The 18431-nt window shown below is 43.7% G+C and overlaps 9 pseudogenes; all 9 read right to left on the bottom strand.

The window, feature by feature from the left end:
• Positions 1 to 659: 659 nt before the first annotated feature.
• On the bottom strand, positions 660 to 778 carry LOC148240006 (5S ribosomal RNA; annotated as a pseudogene).
• Positions 779 to 1740: 962 nt separating this feature from the next.
• Positions 1741 to 1859, bottom strand: LOC148240005 (5S ribosomal RNA; annotated as a pseudogene).
• Positions 1860 to 3083: 1224 nt separating this feature from the next.
• Positions 3084 to 3202, bottom strand: LOC148240004 (5S ribosomal RNA; annotated as a pseudogene).
• A 1283-nt stretch (positions 3203 to 4485) lies between these two features.
• Positions 4486 to 4603, bottom strand: LOC148240003 (5S ribosomal RNA; annotated as a pseudogene).
• Positions 4604 to 7939: 3336 nt separating this feature from the next.
• Positions 7940 to 8057, bottom strand: LOC148240002 (5S ribosomal RNA; annotated as a pseudogene).
• Positions 8058 to 11332: 3275 nt separating this feature from the next.
• On the bottom strand, positions 11333 to 11451 carry LOC148240001 (5S ribosomal RNA; annotated as a pseudogene).
• A 338-nt stretch (positions 11452 to 11789) lies between these two features.
• LOC148240000 (5S ribosomal RNA) lies at positions 11790 to 11908 on the bottom strand (annotated as a pseudogene).
• A 339-nt stretch (positions 11909 to 12247) lies between these two features.
• On the bottom strand, positions 12248 to 12365 carry LOC148239999 (5S ribosomal RNA; annotated as a pseudogene).
• A 5947-nt stretch (positions 12366 to 18312) lies between these two features.
• On the bottom strand, positions 18313 to 18431 carry LOC148239998 (5S ribosomal RNA; annotated as a pseudogene).

Below are 18431 nucleotides of genomic sequence, written 5' to 3'. Positions count from 1 at the left end.
AGCCCAGATGAACGGACCACCTGCCGCACCTCTATTTTTGTTGTTTTACTATGTACGATACACGTAATGATACTCTTATCACGTGGTAGAGTATAAATGAAAGTACAAAAAAATTTAAAAAAATACCATAGCGCTGGAACTCACGTCAATTGACTGTGGCTCCAGTCGCGCATAACGTTTAATGCCCCATTCGCAAAAAGACAGGTATAAAACAAGGACTTTCCAGGAGGTCACACCCATGCTAGTACTACTCTTGCCCAAGCACGCTTAACTATGGGGTTTTGATGGGATCCGATGCATTAGTGTTGGTATGATCTCACCTATTCCATTCTGCGCTGCAAATACATATACCCCTTCTCTTTTCCTCCCCCCTCCCGTCATTTATTTTGCTATGTGCAAAAACTACACCTCTGCTTCTTTTTCTAATATCAAGCGAAATACTTCAGTGACTCGATCACGCCTAGATGAACGGACCACCCGCCGAACCTCGTTTTTCATTGTTCTACTATGTAAAATAATAGTAATTACACTATTATCACGTAGTAGACTATAAATGAATGCACGAAAAATATTTAGCAAACTACCACGGTACCGTTACTCACGCTGGCGGACTGTGGCTTCGGTCGCGCATAACATTTAACGCCCCATCCGTAAAAAGATGGGTGTAACACGAGATCTTCCCAGGAGGTCACCCAGCCTGGTATTACTCTCGCCGAAGCATGCTTAACTGCAGAGTTCATATGGGATCTGGTACATTTGTGCTGGTGTGATTGCACCCACCCTATTTTGCACTGCAAATACATCTACCCATTATCCTTCCCCAGCGGATCGACTCATGTCTAGATAAATGGACCGTCCGTCGCACCTTGTTTTCTGTTGTTCTATTACGTAAAATGTTCGTAATAACACTCTTATCACATGGAGGACTATAAATGAATGCACGATAAATATTAAGCAAAATACTCCGGTATCACGACTCACATTTGCGAATGAACCAGAGAACCGTGACTTTGGTTGCGCGTAACGTCTAACACCCTGGTGCCTCGACTCACACCTATCTGAATGGACCGTCCATCGCATCTCTATTTTCATTGTTATACTATGTAAGATGCTTGTATTTATACTCTTATTACGTGGTGGACTATAAATGAATGCACAAAAAATATTAAACAAAATACCCCAGCACCGCGACTCATGTTTGCGAATGAACAGGTGGAGTTTGGTTACGATCGCGCGTAATGTTTAACGTCCTATCTGCAAAAAGATGGGTGCAACATGAGGACTTCTAAGGAGGTACCCATCCTAGTACTACTCTTACCCAAGCATGCTTAACTGCGGAGTTCTGATGGAATCCGATGAATTAGTGCTGATATGATCGCCCCGTTCCATTTTGCACTATAAATACATACACCTCTTCTCTTTCCCTCCCCTATCCCCCCCTCCCATCATTTGTTTCGTTGTTCGTGCACACCACACCACTACTTCTAATTCTAATATCAAGCAAAATGCTCCTGCGACTCGACTCAAGCCCAGATGAACAGACCGCTCGCCGCACCTCATTTTTTATTGTTCTACTATGTAAGATGCTCGAAATGACACTCTTATCACGTGGTGGACTATAAATGAATGTACAAAAAATATTAAGCAAAATGCCCTAGCGCCACGAATCATGTTTGCAAATGAATCGTCGGACCGTGGTTTCGGTTGCGCGTAACATTTAATGCCTCGTGTGCAAAGATATAGGTGCAATACAAGGATTTCCAAAGGGGTCACCCATCCTAGTACTACTCTCAACCAAGCACGTTTAACTGCAAAATTCTGATGGGTTCCGGTGTATTAGTGTTGGTATAATCGCACCTCTTCAATTACCATTGCAAATACATGTGCCCTCCCCTTATCTTTCCCTACCCCCTTACATCATTTGCTTCATTGTGCGCGCACACCTCACCTCTGTTTCTAGTTTTAATATCAAGCGAAATGCCCCCGCGTCTCGACTCACACCCAGATGAATGGACAGCTCGCTGTACATCTATTTTTATTGTTGTACTATTTAAGATGCTAGTAAGGACACTCTTATCACGACGAATGAAATGACGGATCGTGGCTCCGGTCGCAGGTAAGGTTTAACACCAAGGCCCTAAAAGATGGGTGCAACACGAGGATTTTTCAAGAGGTCACCCATCTTAGTACTACTCTCTCCCAACGATGCTTTACTGGGGAGTTTTATTGGGATTCGGTGTATTAGTGTTGGTATGATCGCACCCTTCTAATTTGTGCGCTCAAATGCATGTAGCCCTACTCTTCTCTCCCCCCTTCCCATTATTTGTTTCGATGTGTGCGCACACCGCACCTATGCTTCTAGCTCCAATATCAAGCAAAATGCCACGACACCTCGACTCACGTCCAGATGAACGGACTACTCCCCATACCTTATTTTTTGTTGTTATACTATGTAAGATGCTTGTAATGACACTTTTATCATGTGGTGGACTATAAATGAACGCACAAAAAATATTAAGCAAAATGCCCCAACACCGCGACACAAGTTTGCGAATGAACCAGTGGACCGTGGCTACGGTCGCATGTAACATTTAACGCTCCATCTATAAAAAGACAGGTACAACATGAGAACTTCCCAGAAAGTCACCCATCCTAGCACTAGTCTCGCCCAAGCACGTTACACAACGGAGTTCTGGTGGGATCTAATTTATTAGTGCTGGTACGATCACAGCCGTGTCCTTTAGCGTTGCAAATGCATGTGCCCCTTATCCTTCCCTCCCTTCTCCCATCATTTGTTTCCCTGTGCACGCACACCTCACCTCTACTTCTAGTTCTAATATAAAGAAAAATGCCTCGACGCCTCGACTGACGTTTAGATGAGCGGACCGCCTACCACACCTCTATTTTCGTTGTTCTATTATGTAAGATGTTCCTAATGGCACTCTTATCACGTAGTGGACTATAAATGAATGCATGCAAAATATTATGATAAATGCCTCGGCGTCGCTACTCAAGCCAGCTAATGAACTGGTAGACTGTGTCTCCGATCGCGCGTAACGTTTAACACCCCATCCACACAAAAATAGGTGCAACACGAGAACTTTCTAGGAGGTCACCCATCTTAGTACTACTCTCACCCAAGCATGCTTAACTACAGAGTTCTTATGGGATTCAGTGTATTAGTGCTGGTATGGCAGCACCCGTCCTATTCCGTGCTGCATATACATATACCCCTTCTCCTTTTCTCCCCCTTCCTGTCATTTTTTTCACTGTGGGCGCGCACCGCACCTCTGCTTATAGTTTTAATATCAAGAAAAATGCCCCGGCGCCTCGACTAACGCTCACTTGAATGGACCGCCCGCTGTACCTCTATTTCTATTGTTCTACTATTTAAGATACTCGTAATAATACTCTAATCATGTGATGGACTATAAATGATTGTACAAAAAATATTAAGCAAAATATTTCAGTGTCGCGACTCATGCCGGTGAATGAACCAATGTATCATGTCTCGGGTATCACGTAACATTTAATGCCCTGTCTGCAAAAAGACAGGTGCAACACGAGAACTTTCCAAGAGGTCACCCATCTTAGTACTACTCTCGCTCAAGCACGCATAACTGCGAAGTTCTGATGGAATCCGAAGCATTAGTTCTGGTATAATCTCACCCGTATTATTATGTGCTGCGAATGCATGTTCCCCTTCTGCTTTCCTCCCTCGTCTTATCATTTGTTTCACTATGGGTGCGCACCTCACCTCTGCTTCTATTTTTAATATCAAGCGAAATGCCCTAGTGCCTCGATTCAAGCCCAGATGAACGGACTGCCTGCTGCACCTTTGTTTTTGTTTTTCTACTATTTAAGATGCTGGTAATGGCACTTTTATCATGTGGTTGACTATAAATGAATGCACGAAAATTATTAAGCAAAATGCCCCAGCACCACGACTCATGCCAGCAAATGAACCGGTGGACCGTGACTTCAATCGCGTGTACCATTTAATGCCCCGTCCACAATAAGCCAGATGCAATACAAGGACTTCCCAGGAGGTCACCCATTGTACTACTCTCGCCTAAGCATGCTTAGTTGCGAGTTCTAATGGGATCTGGTGCATTACTGCTGGTATGATCACACCCATCCTATTTCACACTGTAAATGTATATACCCGTTCTCCTTCCCTCCCCATCCCATCATTTATTTCGCTGTGCGTGTGCACTTCACCTCTGCTTCTAGTTCTAATATCAAGTGAAATGCCCCGGCAGATCTACTAAAGCCCAGATGAACGGACTGCCCACCACACCTCTCTTTTTGTTGTTTTACTAATTAAGATAATCGTAATGAAACTCTTATCACGTGGTAGACTATAAACGAATGCACAAAAAATATTAAGCAAAATGTCCCGTCACCGTGACTCACACCGGCAAATGATCCGGTAGACTGTGGCTCCAGTCTCGTGTAACGTTTAAACCCCTGTCCGCAAAAAAACTTGTGCAACAAGAGGACCTCCTAGGAGGTCACCCATCTTAGTACTACTCTCACCCAAGCACGTTTAGCTTCGAGTCCTGATGGGATCCAGTGCATTAGTGTTGGTATGATCACACTCATCCTATTCTGTGCTCAAATGCATGTACCCCTACTCCTTCCCTCCCCCCTCCCATCATTTGTTTCGATGTGCATGCACACCGCACCTCCACTTCTAGTTCTAATATTAAACGAAATGCCTCGGCGCCTCAACTCACGCCCAGAAGAATGGAGCGCCTGTCGCACCTCTTTTTTCTTTGTTCTACTATGTAAGATGTTCGTAATGAAACTCTTATCACGTGATCGATTATAAATGAATGCACGAAAAAGAACAAATAAGATTCCCTGACGACGCGACTCACACTAGCGAATGAATCGATAGACCACAAATCCGATTGCACGTAATGTTCAACGCCCCATCCGTAAAAAGACGGGTGCATCACGAGGACTTCTAAGGAGGTCACCCATCTTAGTACTACTCTCGCCGAAGCACGCTTAACTGTAGAATTCTTATGGGATCCGGTGCACTCGTGTTGATATGATCACACCTGCTCTATTCCGCGCTGCAAATACATACATCTTTATCTATCCCTTGACCCTCCCATCATTTATTTCCCTTTGCACGCACATCGCACCTCTGTTTCTAGTTCTAATATAGAGCGAAAAGCTCTGGCGCCTCGACTCATGCCTAAATTAACGAACCACCCGCAGTACCTCTATTTTTGTTTTTCTACTATGTAAGATACTCGTAATGACACTCTTATCACGTGGTAAACTAGAAATGACTGCACAAAAAATATTAAGCAAAATATCTCGGCACCGTGACTCACGTTTGTAAATGAACTAGCGGATCGTCGCTCTGGTCCTACATAACGTTTAATGCCCCGTCTGCAAAAAGAATGGTGCAACACAAGGACTTCCCAGGAGGTCATCCATTCTAGTACTACTTTCGTCGAAACACGCTTAACGGCAGAATTCTTATGGAATTCAGTGCATTAGTGCTAGTCTCATCTCACTCGTTCCATTCCGCACTATAAATGCATGTGCCCCTTTTCCTTCCCTCCCACCTCCCATCATTTGTATCGCTGTACACGCACACCTCACCTCTCTTTCTAATTTTAATATTAAGCAAAATACACCGACGCATCGACTCACGCCCATATGAACGGATCACTCGTCATACCTCTATTTTCGTTGTTATACTATGTAAGATACTAATGACACTCTTATCACGTGATGGGGTAATTGAATATATGAAAATTATTTAGCAAAATACCACAGCACCGTGACTCAAGTTTGCGAATGCACCGACAGACCATCACTCCGGTTCCCCGTAACGTTTAACACCCCGTCTGCGAAAAGAATGGTACAACACGAGGACTTCTTAGGAGGTCACCCATCCTAGTACTACTTTCACCCAAGCACGCTTAACTGCAGATTTCTGATGGGATTTGGTGAATTAGTGTTGGTATGATCGAACCCGTTCCATTTTGCGCTGCAAATACATATACCCTTTCTCCTTCCCTCCCCCTTCCCATTATTTGTTTTACTTTGCGCGCACACCGCACCTCTGTTTCTAATTATAATATCAAGCGAAATGCCTCGATAGCTCAACTCACGCCCAGATGAACGGATCGCCCGCCGCACCTCATTTTTTGTTGTTCTACTATGTAACATACTCGTAATGACACTCATATCACGTGGTGGACCATAAATGAATGCTCAAAAAATATTAAGCAAAATGCCCGGGCGCTGTGACTCACGTTTGCGAATGAACCGACAGACCGTGGTTCCGGTCGCGCATAATGTTTGACACCCTGTCCGCAAAAAGATGGGTGCCATACAAGATATTCACAGGAGGTCACCGGTCTTAGATAAATTTCACCGAAGCGTGCTTAAGTACAAAGTTCATATGGGATCCGGTGGATTAGTGCTGATGTGATTGCACCTACCCTATTTTGTGCTGCAAATACATCTACCCGTTCTCCTTCCCTCCCCATTCCCATAATTTATTTTGTTGTGCGCGCACACTACACCTTTGCTTGTATTTCTAATACACGCGGAATGCCCCGGTGGCTGGACTCACGCACAAATGAACGAAGCGTCTGTCGCACCTCATTTTTCGTTGTTCTATTATGTAAGATACTCGTAATAGCACTCTTATCACATGGAGGACTATAAATAAACGCACGAAAAATATTAACCAAATTGTCCTGACGCTGCGACTCACATTTACGAATGAACTGGCAGACTGTGGCTCCGGTCATACGTAATGTCTAATGCCCCAGCGCCTCAACTTACGCCTCGACTCACGCCTCGATGAACAGACCGCCCGCCGCATCTCTGTTTTTGTTGTTATACTAAGATACTCGTAATGACACTCTTATCACGTGGTGGGATATAATTGAATGCACGAAAAGTATTATACAAAATGCTTCGTCACTGTGACTCACCTTTGTGAATGAATCGAAGGATCGTCGCTCCGGTCCCGTATAACGTTTAACGTCCCATCTGCAAAAAGAATGGTGCAACACGAGGACTTCCTAGAAAGTCACCCATCCTATTACTACTCTTGCCCAAACATGCTTAGCTGTAAAATACTGATGGGATCTGGTGAATTAGTGCTAGTATGATTGCACTCGTTCCATTTAGCACTACAAATACATATGCCCCTTCTCCTTCCCTCCCCCCTCTCGTCATTTGTTTCACTGTGCATGCAGACCACACCTTTGCTTCTAATTCTAATATCAAGTGAAATATTCCGGCAGATTAACTCACACCCAATGAACGGACAGCCCACCGCACCTTGTCTTTTCTTGTTTTACTATGTAAGATGCTCGTAATGACACTCTTATCACGTGGTGGACTATAAATGCACGAAAAATAATAAGCAAAATGTCCTAACGCCGCGACTCACGTTTGGGAATGAACCAGTGAACTGTGGTTCCGATCACGCCTAACGTTCAATGCCTCGTGTTCAAAAAAATAGGTGCAACACAAGGACTTTCTTAGGAGGTCAACCATCTTAATACTACTCTCGCTCAAGGACACTTAACTGCAGAGTTCTTATGGGATTCGGTGCATTAGTGCTGGTCTCATCTCACCCGTCCCATTCCGTGCTACAAATGCATGTGTCCCTTCTCCTTCCCTTCCCCTTCCCATCATTTGTATCATTGTACACACACACCTCACCTCTGCTTCTAGTTCTAATATCAAGCGAAATGTCATGGTACCTCTATTTTTGTTATTTTACTATGTAAGATACTCGTAATGACACTCTTATTACGTGGTGGGCTAAAATTGAATGCACGAATAATATTAAGTAAAATGCTCCAGTGCTGTGACTCACGTTTGTGAACGAATCGGCAGACTGTCGCTCCGTTCCCACGTAATTTTTAACGCATCGTTTATAAAAAGAAGGGTGCAACACAAGATTTCCTAAGAGGTCACCCATCCTAGTACTACTCTCACCCAAACATGCTTAAATTCAGAGTTTTGATGGGATTCGGTGAATTAGTGCTAGTATGATCGCACTCATTCTAATTTGTGCTGCAAATACAGGGGTTCTCCTTCCCTCCCCCCTCTTGTCATTTGTTTCTCTGTGCACACATACCGCACCTCTGCTTCTAGTTCTAATATGAAGCGAAATGCCCCAGTGCCTCGACTCATTCCCATATGAACGGATGGCCTGCCGCACCTCTATTTTGTTGTTTTACTATGTAAGATGCTCGTTATCAAACTCTTATCACGTGGTGGATTATAAACGAATGCACAAAAAATATTAGGCAAAATGCTCGACGCCGCACCTCACATTTGCGAATGAATTGACGAACCATGATTTTGGTCGTGCACAACGCTTATTGTCTCGTGTGCAAAAAAATAGATGCAACACGAGGACTTTCCAAGAGTACAACCATCTTAGTACTACACTCACCTAAGGACAAGGACACTTAACTGTAGATTTCGTATGGGATTCGGTGCATTAGTACTGGTCTGATCGCACCCATTCTATTCCGCACTACAAATACATGTGCCCCTTCTACTTCCCTCCACCCTCCCATCATTTGCTTCGCTGTGTGCGCACACCTCACCTCTACTTCTATTTCTAATATCAAGTAAAATGGCCCGACGCCTCAACTCATGTCTATATGAACAGATCGCCCACCGTACCTCTGTTTTCATTGTTCTACTATATAAGATGCTCGTAATAACACTCTTATCACTTGATGAGCTTTAATTGAATGCATGAAAAATATTAAGCAGAATGCCCCGGCGCTGTGAGCCACGTTTGCGAATGAACCAGCGGGCTATTGCTCCGGTCCTGCATAACGTTTAATGCCTCATCTGCAAAAAGAACGGTACAACACGAGGACTTCCCAAGAGATCATCCATCCTAGTACTACTCTCTCCCAAACACGCTTAACTATAGAGTTCTGATGGGATCCGGTGAATTAGTGCTGGTATAATCTCACTCGTTCCAGTTTGCGCCGCAAATACATATACCCCTTCTCCTTCCCTCCCCCCTCCCGTCATTTATTTCACTGTGCACGCACACCTCACCTCTGCTTCTAAGTATAATATCAAGCAAAATACCCCGGTGCCTTGACTCATTCCCATATGAACGGATCGCGCCGTCGCACCTCTGTTTTCATTGTTCTACTATATAAGATGCTCGTAATGACACTCTTATTACGTAGTGGACTATAAATGATTGCACAAAAAATATTAAACAAAATGCCCCAGCGCCGTGACTCACGTCTGCGAATGAACTAACGGACCGTGACTACGACCGTGCATAACGTTCAATGCCCCATATGCAAAAAGACGAGTGTTACACAAGGACTTCCTAGGAGCTCACCTATTCTAGTACTACACTCGCCAAAGAACGCTTAACTATGGAGGTCTAATGGGATATGATGCATTAGTGTTGGTATGATTGCACCAGTCCCATTTCACGGTGCAAATGCATGTGCCCCTTCTCTTTCCCACCCCCTCCAATCATTTGTTTCTCTGTGCGTGCACACCTCACCTCTGCTTCTAATTCTAATATCAAGCGAAATGACCCAGCGCCTCAACTCACGCCTAGAAGGACGGACTGCCCGCTACACCTCTGTTTTTGTTGTTCTACTAATTAAGATAATCATAATGATAGTCTTATCACGTGGTGGACTATAAATGAATGCACGAAAAATATTAAGCAAAATGCCCTGGTGCCTTGACTCACACCTAGATGAATGGACCGCCTGCCAAACCTCTGTTTTCGTTGTTTTACTAATTAATATGGTTATAATGACACTATTATCATGTGGTGGAGTATTAATGAATGCACAAAAAATATTAAGCATAATGCCATGGAGCCGCGACTCACGTTTGCCAATGAACCGTCGGATCATGGTTCTGGTTGCGTATAATGTTTAACGCAGTGTTTATAAAAAGAAGGGTGCAACACGAGGACATCCCAAGACCCATCCTAGTACTACTCTCCCCCAAGCACGCTTAACTACGAAGTTCTAATGGGATTCGTTGAATTAGTGCTGGTATGATCGCATCTTATTGATTCTGCGCTGCAAATACACATACCCCTTCTTCTTCCCTCGTCTCTTCCGTCATTTATTTCGTTGTGCATGCACACCACACCTCTGCTTCTAATTCTAATATCAAGCAAAATGTATAGTGGCTTGACTCACTCCCAGATGAACGAACTGCCTGTCGCACCTCTTTTTTGTTATTCTAGTATGTAAGGTGCTTGTAATGACACTCTTATCACGCGGTGGACTATAAATGAATGCACAAAAAATATTAAGCAAAATGCCATGGCCCCAAGACTCACGCCAGTGAATGAATCGATGGACCACATCTCCGGTCACACGAAACATTTAACACTCCATCCGAAAAAAGACAGGTGCAACACAAGGATTCAGTGAGATTTCTAGGACACTTAACTGCAGAGTTCTTATGGGATTCAGTGCATTAGTGCTGGACTAATTGCACCCGTCCCATTCCATGCTACAAAGCATGTGCCTCTTCTACTTCCTTCCCCCTCCTATCATTTGGATCATTGTACACGCACACTTCACATCTGCTTCTAGTTTTAATATCAAGCAAAATGCTCCGGTGCCTCGACTCAGGCCCATATGAACGAAACGCCCGCCGCACCTACGTTTTCATTGTTCTACTATGAAAGATACTCATAATGACACCCTTATCACGTGGTGGGCTATAATTGAATACATAAAAAATATTAAGCAAAATACCTCAGCGCCATGACTCACATTTGCGAATGAACCGGTGGACCGTGACTGCGGTCCCGTGTAACATTTAACGCCCCATCTGCAAAAAAAAAAGGTGCAACAAGAAAAACTCCTAAGAGGTCACCCATTCTAGTACTACTCTCGCCAAAGCACACTTAACTACGGAGTTTTGATGGGATCTTGTGAATTAGTGATGGTATGATTGCACCTATTCCAATTCGCGCTGTAAATACATATGCCCCTTATCCTTCTCTCCCCCCTCCCATTATTTATTTCGTTGTGCGTGCATACTACACCTCTGCTTCTAATTCTAATATCAAACAAAATGTCCCGGTAGCTCTACTCACGCCCAAATGAACGAACTGCCTGTCGCACCTCATTTTTCGTTGTTCTACTATGTAAGTTGCTTGTAATGACACTCTTATCATGTGGTGGATTATAAATGAATGCATGAAAAATATTAAGATAAATATCCCAGTGCCTTGACTCATGCTGGTGAATGAACTGGTAGACCATGGCTCCGGTCGTGCATAATGTTTAACCCCCCATCTGCAAAAAGATGGGTGCAACTCGAGAACTTCCCAAGACGTCACCAATTCTAGTACTACTCTCGCCCAAGCATGCTTAATTGCGGAGTCCTAATAGGATTCGGTGCAATAGTGCTGGTATGATCACACTCGTTCTATTATATGCTGCAAATACATATACCCCTTCTCTTTCCCCCCCCCCTCCCATCATTTGTTTTGTTATGCACGCACACCGCACCTTTGCTTCTAGTACTAATATCAAGAAAAATGTCCCGATGCCTCGACTCACGTCTAGATGAACGGACCACCCGCCGCACCTCGTTTTCCTTTGTTCTACTGTATAAAATGCTCGTAATGACACTCTTATCACGTCGTGTACTATAAATAAATGCACAAAAAATATTAAGCAGAATGCTCTAGTGTCGTAACTCACGTCGACGGATTGTGGCTCTGGTCGCGCATAATGTTTAACCCCCCGACCGATAAAAGACAGGTACAACAAGAGGACTTCCCAAGAGGTCACCTATCTTAGTACTACTATCGCCCAAGCACGCTTAACTACAAAGTTTTGATGGAATCTGGTGCATTAGTGCTAGTATGATCACACCTATACCATTATGCGCTGCAAATACATATGCCCCTTCCCCTTCCCTCCCCCATCCCGTCATTTGTTTCGCTGTATGCCCACACCGCACCTCTGTTTCTAGTTTTAATATAGAGTGAAATGCCCTAGCATCTCGACTCACGTCCAGATAAAGGGATCGCCCACCGCACATCTCTTTTCGTTGTTCTACTATATAAGATACTCGTAATGACACTCTTATCTCATAATGCACTATAAATGAATGCAAGAAAAATATTAAACAAAATGCCCTTGCGACGCGACTCATGCTAGCGGGACCGTGTCTCTAGTCACGCATAATGTTTAACACCCTGTCCACAAAAAGTAGGGTGCAACATGAGGATTTCAAAGAGGTCACCCATCCTAATACTACTCTAGCCCATGCACGCTTAACTGCATAGTTTTGATGGGATCCGGTGCATTAGTGCTAGTATGATCACACCCATCCCATTCTGCTCTGCAAAAGCATGTGCCCCTTTTCCTTCCCTTCCCCCTCCCATCGTTTCTTTCACTATACGGGCACACCGCATCTCTATTTCTAGTTTTAATATAGAGTAAGATGCCTCAGTGTCTCAACTCAAGCCCAAAATAACAGACTGCCCGTTGCACCTCTATTTTTCTTATTCTATTATTTAAGATACTCGTAATAACACCCTTATCACGTGGTGGACTATAAAGGAATGCACAAAAAATATTAAGCAAAATGCCTTGCCACCACGACTCATGCTGGCTAATGAACCGGAGGATCGTAGCTCCGATCGCGCAATAGCTTTTGATACCCCGTCTTTTTTTGGTGGACTATAAATGAATGCACAAAATATATTAAGCAATCTGGCACCAGACTCACGCTAGCAAATGAACCAATGAAACATGGCTCTGGTCACATGTAATGTTTAGTGCCTCATCCACAAAAACACGGGTGTAACCCGAGGAGAACCATCCTAATGCTACTCTCACCCAAGCATACTTAACTGTAGAGTTCTGATGGGATACAGTGATTAGTGCTGGTATGATCACACCCATACCATTCCGCGCTACAAATACATATATCCCTTCTCCTTCCCTCCCCTCTCCCATCATTTGTTTTGCTATGCGCGCAAACCGCACCTCTGCTTCTAGTTCTAATATCAAGCAAAATGTCCCGGTGTCTCGACTCACACCCAGATAAATGTAGCGCCCGTCATACCCCTTTTTTCATTGTTATATTATGTAAGATGCTCATAATGACACTCTTATCACGTGGTGGATTATAAATGAATGCACGAAAAATATTAAAATAAACACCCCAATCCTGCGATTCATACTGGCGAATGAACTGGCATACCGTGCCTCCGATCACGCGTAACGTTTAATGCCTTGTTCATAAAAAAATAGGTGCAACATGAGAATTTTGCAGGAGGTCGCGCATCTTAATACTACTCTCGTCCAAGCACGCTTAGTTAGTGAGTTCTGATGGAATCCGTTGCATTAGTACAGGTATAATCGCACCCGTCCCTTTTCGCGCTGCAAATGTATGTACCTATTCTCTTTCCCTCCCCCCTCCCATCATTTATTTTGCTGTACTCGCACACCGCACCTCTGATTGTAGTTTTAATATCAAGTGAATTGTCTCGGTGCCTCAACTGATGCCCCGATGAATAGACTTCCCGCTGCACCTCTATTTTCTTTGCTCTAATTTATAAGATACTCGTAATAACACTCGTAGAACATGGTGGACTATGAATGAATGCACGAAAAATATTGAACTAAATGCCCGGGCGCCATGACTCATGCTAGCGAATAATCCGGTGGACCGTGGCTCCGGTCGCGAGTAATATTTAACATCCCATTTGCAAAAAGACGTGTGCAACACGAGTACTTTCTAGGAGATCACCCATCCTAATACTACTCTCACCTAAGTATGCTTAACTGTAGAGTTTTGATCAGATCTAGTGCATTAGTGGTAGTATCATCGCACCAATACCATTTCATGCTGCAATGCAAATAACCCTTCTACTTCCCTCCCTCCTCTCATCATTTGTTTCGCTGTGCCCGTACACCGCATCTCTGCTTCTAGTTCTAATATCAAACAAAATGCATCGACGCCTCGACTCACGCTCAAATGAATGGATCCCCTGTCGCACCTCATTTTTTTTGTTCTACTATATAAGATGCTCGAAACGAAACTATCATTTCGGGGGGACTATGACTCTGGTCTCACATAACGTTTAACGTCCCGTCCGCAAAAAGACAAGTGGAACACGAGGACTTCCTAAGAGGTCACCAATCCTAGTACTACTCTTGCCCAAGCATGCTTAACTGCAGAGTTTGATGGGATCCAGTGCATTAGTGCTGGTATGATCACACCCCTTCCATTCTGTGCTACAAATAAATATAGCACTTCTCCTTCCCTCTCCCTCCCATCATTTGTTTCGTTGTGCGCACACGTCGCACCTCTACTTCTAATTCTAATATAGAGCGAAATGCCCTAGTGGCTCGACTCACGCCCAGATGAACGGACAGTTATCCTTCCCTCTCCCCTCCCGTCATTTATTTCGCTGTGCGCGCACACCGCACCTCTATTTCTATTTCTAATGTCAAACAAAATACACTGCCGCCTCAACTCACGCCCAGATGACCAGACCGCCCGCTGCACCTCATTTTTTGTTGTTCTACTATGTAAGATACTAGTAATGACACTCTTATCACATGGTGGACTATAAATGAATACACAAAAAAATATTTTAAAAAATGCTCTAGTGCCGAGACTCACATTTACGAATGAACCGGCAGACCGTGGCTCCAGTCTCATGTAGTATTTAATACCCCATCTGCAAAAAGAAAGTTACAACACGAGGAATTCCCAGGAGCTCACTAATCCTAGTACTATTCTCCCCCAAGCACGCTTAACTGCAGAGTTATGATGGGATCCGGTGAATAAATGCTGATACGATCAAACCACTTATATTCCGTGCTACAAATACATATACCCCTTCTCATTCCCTCATCCCTCCCATCATTTATTTCGTTGTGCGTGCATGTCAAGCATCTACTTCTAGTTCTAATATAGAGCGAAATGCCACGGTGCCTCATCTCACGCCCATATGAAAAAATTGCCCGCCACACCTATATTGTCGTTATTCTACTATGTAAGATACTCATAATGACATTCTTATCTCGTGATAGACTATAAATGAATGCATGAAAAATATTAAGCAAAATGCCCCCACACTGCGACTCATACCGGCAATTGAACCAGTGGACCGTGTCTCCGGTCACACGTAACGTTTAACACCCTGTTCCATTAAGCATTGTAAATACATATACCCCTTCTCCTTCCCTCCCCCTCTCATCATTTGTTTCGCTGTGCGCGCACACCGCACCTCTGCTTCTAATTTTAATGTTAAGCGAAATACCATGGCGGCTCGACTCATGCCCAGATGAACGGACTGCTCGCCGCACCTTGTTTTTTATTTTTCTACTATGTAAGATGCTCGTAATGACACTCTTATCACGTGGTGGACTATAAATGAATACACAAAAAATATTAAGTAAAATGCTCTAGCACCGCAACTTACATTTCGAATGAACCAGCAAACCATGGTTCCGGTCGCGCGTAATGTTTCATCCCTCGTGTGTAAAAAAATAAGTACAACACAAGAACTTCACAGGAGGTCAACCATCTTAGTACTACTCTCTCCTAATGACACTTGACTGCAGAGTTCTTATGAGATTCGGTGCATTAGTGCTGGTCTGATCGCACCCATCCCATTTCGCGCTACAAATGCATGTGCCCCTTCTCCTTCCCTCCCCCATCCCATCATTTGTATCACCGTACACGCACACCTCACCTCTACTTCTAGTTCTAATATCAAGCAAAATGTCAAGGTGCCTCGACTCACGCCCAGATGAACGGACTACCCCCTGCACCTTGATTTTCGTTGTTATACTACGTAAGATTATTGTAATGACACTCTTATCATGTGGTGTACTATAAATGAATGCATAAAAAATATTAAGCAAAATATTCCAACGCTGTGACTTACATTTATAAATGAACCGGTGGACCATGCCTACGGTCGCTCGTAATGTTTAACGCCCTGTCTGTAAAAAAACAGATGCAACACAAGAAATTCTCGGGAGGTCACCCATTCTAGTACTACTATCACCCAAGCACGTTTAATTGCGATGTTCTGATAGGATCCGGTGCATTAGTGCTGGTACGATCAAACCCATCTCACTTCGTGCTACAAATAGATGTGCCCTTTCTCTGTCCCTCCCCCCTCCTATGATTTGTTTCACTGTGTGTGCACACCTCACTTATGTTTCTTGTTCTAATATCAAGGGAATTGCACCGGTGCCTCGACTCACACCCAGATGAATGGACTTCCCGCCGCACCTCTATTTTTATTGTTCTTTTATGTAAGATACTCGTAATGACAATCTTATCTGGGGATGGAGTATAAATAAATACACGAAAAATATTAAGCAAAATATCCTGGCACCACGACTCACGTCAGTGAATGAACTAGTGGACCGTGTCTTCGGTCGCATAATTTTTAACATCTTGTCCACAAAAAACGGGTATGGAGGTCACCCATCACAGTACTACTCTCGTCCAAGCACATTACACGATGGAGTTCTGGTGGGATACGGTGCATTACTACTGGTATGATCGCATCCATACTATTTCGCGCTGCGAATGCATGTGCCCCTTCTCTCATCATTTGTTTCACTGTACTCGCACACTCCACCTCTGCTTCTAGTTTTAATATCAAGCAAAATGTCACGGTGTCTAGAACTCATGCCCATATGAACGAACCACCCGTCGCACCTCTGTTTTTGTTGTTCTACTATGTAAAATACTCGTAATGACACTCTTATCACGTGGTGGGCTATAATTAAATGAACAAAAAATATTATACAAAATGCTCCAGCTTCATGACTCACGTTTGCGATTGAACCGACGGACTATAGCTCTGGTCCCGCGTAATATTTAACGCCCTGTCTGCAAAAAGAATGGTGCAACACGAGTACTTCCCAGGAGATCACCCATCCTAACACTACTTTCGCCCAAATACGCTTAGCTGTGAAATTCTGATGGGATCCGGTGAATTAGTGCTGGTATGATCGCACCCCTTCAATTTCGCGCAGCAAATACATATACACCTTCTCCTTCTCTTCCCCCTCCCGTCATTTGTTTCGCTATGGGTGCACACTGCACCTTTGCTTCTAATTCGAATATCAAGTGAAATGCCCCGATGGCTTGATTTACATACCACCTGTTGTACCTTATTTTCGTTGTTTTACTATATAAGATACTCGTAATGACACTCTTATCATGAGTGGACTATAAATGAATACACGAAAAATATGAAGCAAAATTCTCTAGCGCTGCGACTCACACTTGCGAATGAACTGGCGGACTGTTGTTCCCTTCACGCGTAACGTTTAATGCATCGTGTGTAAAGAAACAAGTGCAACATGAGGACTTCCCAGGAGGTCAACCATCTTAGTATTACTCTCACCCAAGGACACTTAACTACATAGTTCTTATGGGATTCGGTGCATTAGTGCTTGTCTGATCGCACCCGTCCAGTTCCGCACTACAAATACATATGCCCTTTCTCTTTCCCTCCCCCCTCCCATCATTTGTATCGCTGTAAATACACACCTCACCTCTGCTTCTAGTTTTAATATCAAGTAAAATACTACGGTGCCTCGACTCACGCCCATATGAACGGATCACCCGCTACAACTCTATTTTCGTTTTTCTACTATGTAAGATACTCGTAATGATACTCTTATCATATGGTGGGCTATAATTGAATGCACGAAAAATATTAAGTAAAATGTCCTGGTGCCGCAACTCACGTTTGTGAATGAACCGGCGGACCGTAGTTCAGGTCATGCGTAACATTTAATGCCTCGTGTGCAAGAAAACAAGTGCAACACGAGGACTTCTTAGGAGGTCAACTATCTTAGTACTACTCTCACCCAAGGATACTTAACTGTAGAGTTTTTATGAGATTCGCTGCATTAGTGCTTGTCTGATCACACCCGTCCCATTCCGCGCTACAAATGCATGTGCCCCTTCTTCTTACCTCCTCCCTTCCATCATTTGCTTCGTTGTACGTGCATACCTCACCTCATATTCTAGTTCTAATATAAAGCAAAATGTCCTAGCACTTTGACTCATGCCCATATGAACGAATCACTCGTTGTGCCTCTATTTTTGTTATTCTACTATGTAAAATACTCGTAATAACACTCTTATCACGTGGTAGGCTATAATTGAATACACGAAAAATATTAAGCAAAATGCTCCAGCGCCATGACTCATGCTTGCAAATGAACCAGTTGACCGTCGCTCCAGTCTCGGGTAACATTTGACGCCCCATCTGTAAAAAGTAAGGTGCAACACGAGAACTTCCTAGGAGGTCATTCATCCTAATACTACTCTCGCTCAAACACGCTTAACGACTGAGTTCTAATAGGATCCAGTGAATTAGTGCTGACATGATCGCACCC

Source organism: Carica papaya, chromosome 9 (genome assembly GCF_054855325.1).
Source record: "Carica papaya isolate Zhongbai chromosome 9, ASM5485532v1, whole genome shotgun sequence".
Classification (NCBI taxonomy): Eukaryota; Viridiplantae; Streptophyta; class Magnoliopsida; order Brassicales; family Caricaceae; genus Carica; species Carica papaya.
This window is presented reverse-complemented; position numbering and strand designations above follow the sequence as displayed.